Source organism: Notechis scutatus, chromosome 12 (assembly GCF_049901735.1).
Source record: "Notechis scutatus isolate UNSWTSFEM ecotype Mainland chromosome 12, rNotScu1.2, whole genome shotgun sequence".
Classification (NCBI taxonomy): Eukaryota; Metazoa; Chordata; class Lepidosauria; order Squamata; family Elapidae; genus Notechis; species Notechis scutatus.
In genome coordinates, this window is record NC_142020.1 from 1,691,228 (window position 1) to 1,697,227 (window position 6,000).

The following is a 6,000-nucleotide window of genomic DNA, read 5'->3' on the forward strand; positions in this document are numbered from 1 at the left end:
GTGAGCTTCTCTGCGGGAGACCTTTTGCTTGGAGGATTTTCTCTCTCTGTGTCCCCGCCCCTTCCACCCCCACTAAGGCTGCTGCCAAATAGGCGATCGCAGCAGCTGAATGCTGAAGCGCTTGTGGCTTCTGGAAAACAGCTATTCTGCAGAGCACCCTGCCCCAATTCAGCCTGGCTTCCCAGCCACCAAAGATTATCTAACTGTTGGGAAAAGACCAGCAGAGGAAGGAGGAGTTGTGTATGGCTGTTTTTGCAGTGCCACATGCAGGTCCTCTCCCGTGGTAGAGGGAGGACAAGGATGCGCGCGCACACACTGTACATGGCATATATGACCGTGGGCACAGATACAGACGCCTGCTGTTTCTATGATCTGCACCCAGAGGCAGGAAATTTCAGCTTAATTTACTACCACCTTTAGACAGCAAATAAAATAGAAAAAAAAGGGAACCGAAATGCATCCAATGCAACTATGCGTATCCCCAATCCATCCTAAATCTTGCTGGGTGGGGATCCCCTGCTGAAACTTTGATGCTAGATAATAAAATGTCGTAAAAGTGTAGGTTGTATAACACCCCTTATCAGTGAGCAGAATGTGACAAGAAATTGGGGATTACCCCTAGAAAAGGACAACTGGGGCTTGACACAAAGTCCGATAAAAACTTGCGATGCAAGGAATTTGTGACAGCCTAGGCCCTTTTGGCATTGGGAGGAGTTTGCAATATCTGCCTTGTAAGGGGGCTGAAGGAAGAGCCTCACAGCCAGCCCTTACAAGGCTGCTGCCTCTAGCAAGGGCTCCACATCTGGGGGAGTCTGCAGATGTGGTCAGCAAAGTCAGGAGGGTGACAGCATTGGTGTGACTGAAGCCCTTTCTGCGTGTTAGGTGTGCTGCTCCTGCAAACCACACTTGTTCCATCTCTGTGGTGTACAAAGGTTTTTTTTTGTTTTTTTTTTGCAGCTTTGATGGGATTTCTGGAGAGCAATGCAGTCCAGGGGCCTCCAACCTTGGCAACTTTACTTGTGGACTTCAACTTCCAGAATTCCTCAATGTGCTGGCTGAGGAATTCTGGGACTTGAAGTCCACAAGTTGTAAAGTTGCCACGGTTGGAGGCCCCTGATTCTAGTCAACCGCTTTGGTCTGACTCAGAATAAACATCCTTCCACCAGATGTAGCCAACATCTTTTTCTCTTGACCTGCCAGGCCTCAGGTTGAGGCGTAACATATTTAACACACTTGGCAATGCAGGTCTCAGTTTGAAATCACCATTCAAGAGGGGCTGCTCAAGTTGGCCACTCAGTTTAGCATTTAGTGACATTTGAGTGATTGCTTTTTGAGCGAGGGTCCCTTACGAGTGGTTTGCTTGTCCTACACCTTGGGCCATTCTCTATTTATTAAGAGTTATATCCTACCTTTCATTCAGGAGATCAAGGCTGCGTGCATAGTGCACAGTTCCACCATGGTTATTCCTTGACTCCCTTTCCTGCGACAATTCTGTAAAGTGGACTGGGTGAGCAAGAATGGCCAGCCCAAAGTTGTGCAGTCAATCTCCAGGGCTTGAAGCAGGTGGAAGCTACAGTCTCCCTGGTGCCTATATGCCCCCACACACACACACACATCATCATCCTGGCTGCTTAGGGCATGTTGAGTTTTAGTCTTGTGGTGAGAAAAGGAAAAGCAAAAAACAAAAAACACTTCATGCATTTTTTAAATAAATCAGAATAGAGCTGGAAGGGACATTGGAGGTCTTCTAGTCCAGCCCCTTCCTCAAGCAGAAGACCCTGTACCATTTCAAACAAGTGGCTTTCCAATCTCTTCTTAAAAACCTCCCATGATGGAGCCCCCACAACTTCTGAAGGCAAAGCTGTTCCACTGGTTAATTGTCCTCACTGCTAGGAAGTTTCTCCTTAATTCCAGGCTGCTTCGGACTGGACAGTCACTTGTCTGAAATGGTATAGTCTCCTGCTTCAGGCAGGGGGTTGGGCTAGAAGACCTCTAAAGTCCCTTCCAGCTTTATTCTGATTGATTGATTCTATCCCTCTATTAATGCAACCTCAGGCACCAATCCCCCCTGATGTCTTCTTGTCAAAAGCAGCTGCGTTTCCCATCAGGTGGGAGACCCCCAAGCTTCCTCTCAGCTCTTCCCTGCCTCTTTGCTTCCTAAGAAATAGCAGGCTCACAGCTTGTGCTCGGAAAATTCCACTGGTCTCTGTGTAAAATCAGTTGGTTTTTATAATATCTTATATAAATGTTCATAGCCACCGTATAAAATGTGCACGCTGGCTCCTTGAGATATTTCCAAACGTGCTCACTTTGTAGAGATTATGTAACGTTTGGATTGTTGGGGCTGCGCAGCCAATAATTGCTGGAGATCACAGTTCAAAAAGATAAGGACGCAGTCAGGTGAGCCTTGCATTTTCTTTATTGCTTTGAAGCACCTTGGTGAAAAGAGGAATATGTCAACCATTATGCTAGCTTTCAAATCTGGAATTTAATTGGCAAGTTCGAAGAAGTAAAGATGTCACTCAAGGGACAAAAGGACACGGGTTTCCTCTTCGGGTCAGAGCGGCCAAGTTTCCCCCCCCACATCCGTATTCGTTTTTCTTCTAAGGACCATCTAGATCAGTGTTTCTGACTCTTGGCAACTTTCAGGTGGATGGGCTTCAACTCCCAAGAGCAAAGCTGGATTTCTGGGAGTTGAAGTCCACCTAAGTCTTCATGCTACCAAGCTTGAGGAACACCAACGTAGACTTTGTAGCAGTTTCCAGTGAATGTTTTGGGGATGCACACTCTGGAGCAGGGGTCTCCAACCTTGGCAACTTTAAGCCTGGGGGACTTCAACTTCAAGTTGAAGTCCCCCAGGCTTAAAGTTGCCAAGGTTGGAGCCCCCTGCTCTGGAGTACGCGAGCATCCTCACACTGGAGGGTTCCCCCCTGGGATCCCACTCCCAATTATCTACGCCAATCAGCCAGCCATGGGGCAAAGATTGGCAGCAGAGACACAGCACTCTTGATCAGGTAGTTTTAAGTGTCTAAGCTTGTCCTTCCCTCAGCAATCATTGTACAGGTGAAGAGCAGCTTGGGATGGATTCACACTTCACACTGAGGGGCAAACACATTGCCCTGACCCATGGCTTGCTTATGTGTAGGTCATTGACTCAACTAGAATTGACTGAGTCCAGCCAGTAGGCTAAGTCTAACTGCACACTGTATCTTCATGTATAAACCTTCTCAATGTGTTCATTTATGCCCCACCAGACCACTCTGGCTCATTAAACCAGCTATGGTTACCAAGACCTTGTCTCAACCTGAACTGTGAAGCCGGTCTGGAGATGTCAATATTTTGCCATTGGCCAATGACTTCTACCCAAATACGACCTCCTGAAAGTTCTGCAATGACTCATCTAACACAAAAATCCTCTCTTACTCTGAAGTAGATCTAATGCCCACTGTCCACATTCTTTGGGTGCCATTGTTGCCCCCCCCATGAAACAGGAGTGTATGGGGTGGCCCATTGCAGAAGAAAACTGGTCACGATGGGCCTGTGGTCCTCCAGGGGAGCCATCCTGACTGTCCCAGAACCTCCCAAAGAAGCCCTCCCTTGAGTTTTCTAACGTCCCGGAGCTTCCATTCTCTTGCAGTTGAAAATGGTTGTCCCTCGTCTTAATCTCAGCAAGGAAAACAAACAAATTGGGGTTTTGTGTTCTTCATTTCCAGAATCAAAATGTTTCCAGTTCTTCCTGTCCTTCACCCTCTTTTCTGGAGGCAAAACCTTGCGAGAATCTTGGTAAAATAAACATGCCAGGGTTTGTTCCTGATCTTCGTTAGATTAAGTGGCCAATCACAGTGGCCATTCTGAAGACTCAAGCGGCAAGGAAGCTGAAGAACTCCTGCCTTGCTTGTATCCTTGTGCTATGGGGAGGATTCAGGACAGCAGCTGAACCACTAATATTGAGAAGTCCATGTGATGGCTCAACCTCTGGACTAGGGTGGGACTTGCCAGGTTCCAGCCCACCTTCAGGCCTTTTTGGCAGCTGCAGCACACTCCTGGCTCATACTTAAGTGGTTGTCCGCAAGGACTCTTAGATTCCTCTCATGTTTACTACTGTTGAGCCAGGTACTACCTATTCCAGGAATCTCCAAACCTGGCAACTTTAGGACTTGTGGACTTCAACTCCCAGAATTCCTCAGCCAGTGAAGCTACATCTATATAATGATTGCTGAGGAAAGGACAATTCTGGGAGTTGAAGTCCACAAGTCTTAAAGTTGCCAAGTTTGGAGACTTCTGACCTATTCTATACCTGTGCACCTGTTTTTTCTTGCCTAGGTATAAGACCTTACTTTTTGCGCCACTGAATTGCATGTTGTTGGAGTGTTTATGTCTGTCAAGATTCTTCTGGATCTTGAGTCTACCCTCTAAAGTATTGATTATTCCCACTAGTTTGGTGTCCTCTGCAAATTCTGTCCCCCTCATTTAATTCCATTTATGAAGACGTTGAAGAGAACTGGGCCTAACACAGAACCTTGGGTTACCCACTGCATGCTGCTCTCCACCATGTAGATGTAATTCCCTTGAGGACTGCACATTGCGTCTGCTTGGTCAGCCCGTTATCAGATGGTGGTACGATCTATCCCGCATATTACCAAGAAGTAGGCTGTGGTCTACTTTATCAAACGCCTTATTCAAGTCTACATGTACTACTGTATATCCAGAGCACAGCATGCCCAAAGGGTGGGTGGAGAAGACTTCAGCTCAGCTCTAGGGAAATGACTATGTACTTGGTAGGACAAGACAGCACCGCAGTCCTGAAATCTTAGGTTCTTTTTATATGTGATATTTTGAACAGTATCATAATGCATGTCCCAAAGGTGCTTTTTCAAGAGGCAACTGGACTTTTTGGTTTTTCTTTGAAGACATTTAGCTTTTCGTCCAAGAAGCCTCTTCACTGGAGCTGAAGAAGCTTCTCGGAGAAGAAGTGAAACATCTTCAAAGGAAAAAACCAACAAAGCACCTTTGGGACAACCATGATCTGGAGGACTGAGAATCTCCACAGATATCCCAGCACATATGTTCACCACTGAATCTCACTGATCAGAAAATTATATGTTTTATTTTAAAACTTGCTACATTGTCTTTTCTTCCCTGTTACAATTGTATTTAGAAGTTGCTCTTCCAATATGCTCTTCCGAGCACCTGGGCGTCAGGTGTGAAAACTCCCAAGAGCCTCTGACCTCTTTTGAGCTAGTTAATGAGCCCCCAGGATGCCCCAGAGTAAGATGTGAGACAGACCACGATGGCAAGCCACCGGTTTGGAAGTCCCTGGTGAGCTCCTGGATGCTTAATGAACTCCCATTTCAAAGAACAATGATTTTAAAAACTCCCTTCCCCTCTGGAAGCCAAAATATTACAAAAGAACAGCTGGAGACCAATTTCCAAGTAGGTTGGTGGCTGTGGCGATGCTGGGAGGGACAAAGCCAGAGTCTTAATTAGACAGTTCCCAGTAGCTTGGATGACTCTTGTTAGCTGCTTCAAGGCTGGAGAGAAGGCTCAAGTTTTTGCTTCACTTAGTAGCTGTTTGTGAGTAGCATTTCCTTCACACTATAATTTCTTCTGACTCTTAGGGAAAGGGGTGGTTTTATTTAACTGCTTAGTGGGTCTCCAAAATGAAGGAATTGGCTATGAATTCCTGAGAGGGGTGGGGTGGGCAGAAATGCTGGCAACCCAGAGGTTGACTGGAGGAAAAAGGTCAAGGGAGGGAGGTGGACATGGGAGAGGCCAGCAAAGCCCCAGGGTTAGGGTTAGGTCCTCAGAAGAGCCAGAGATGCAGCTTGGGATTGGCTTTGGCCACTAACAAGAGGGTAGTCATACCTGGTCACGAGGACTCCTTGGGCTTAGAACAGGGGCCTTCAATCTTGACAGCTTTAAGACTTGTGGACTTCAACTCCCAGAATTCCTCCTCCAGTCATGTTAGCTCAGGAATTCCGGGAGTTGAAGTCCACAAGT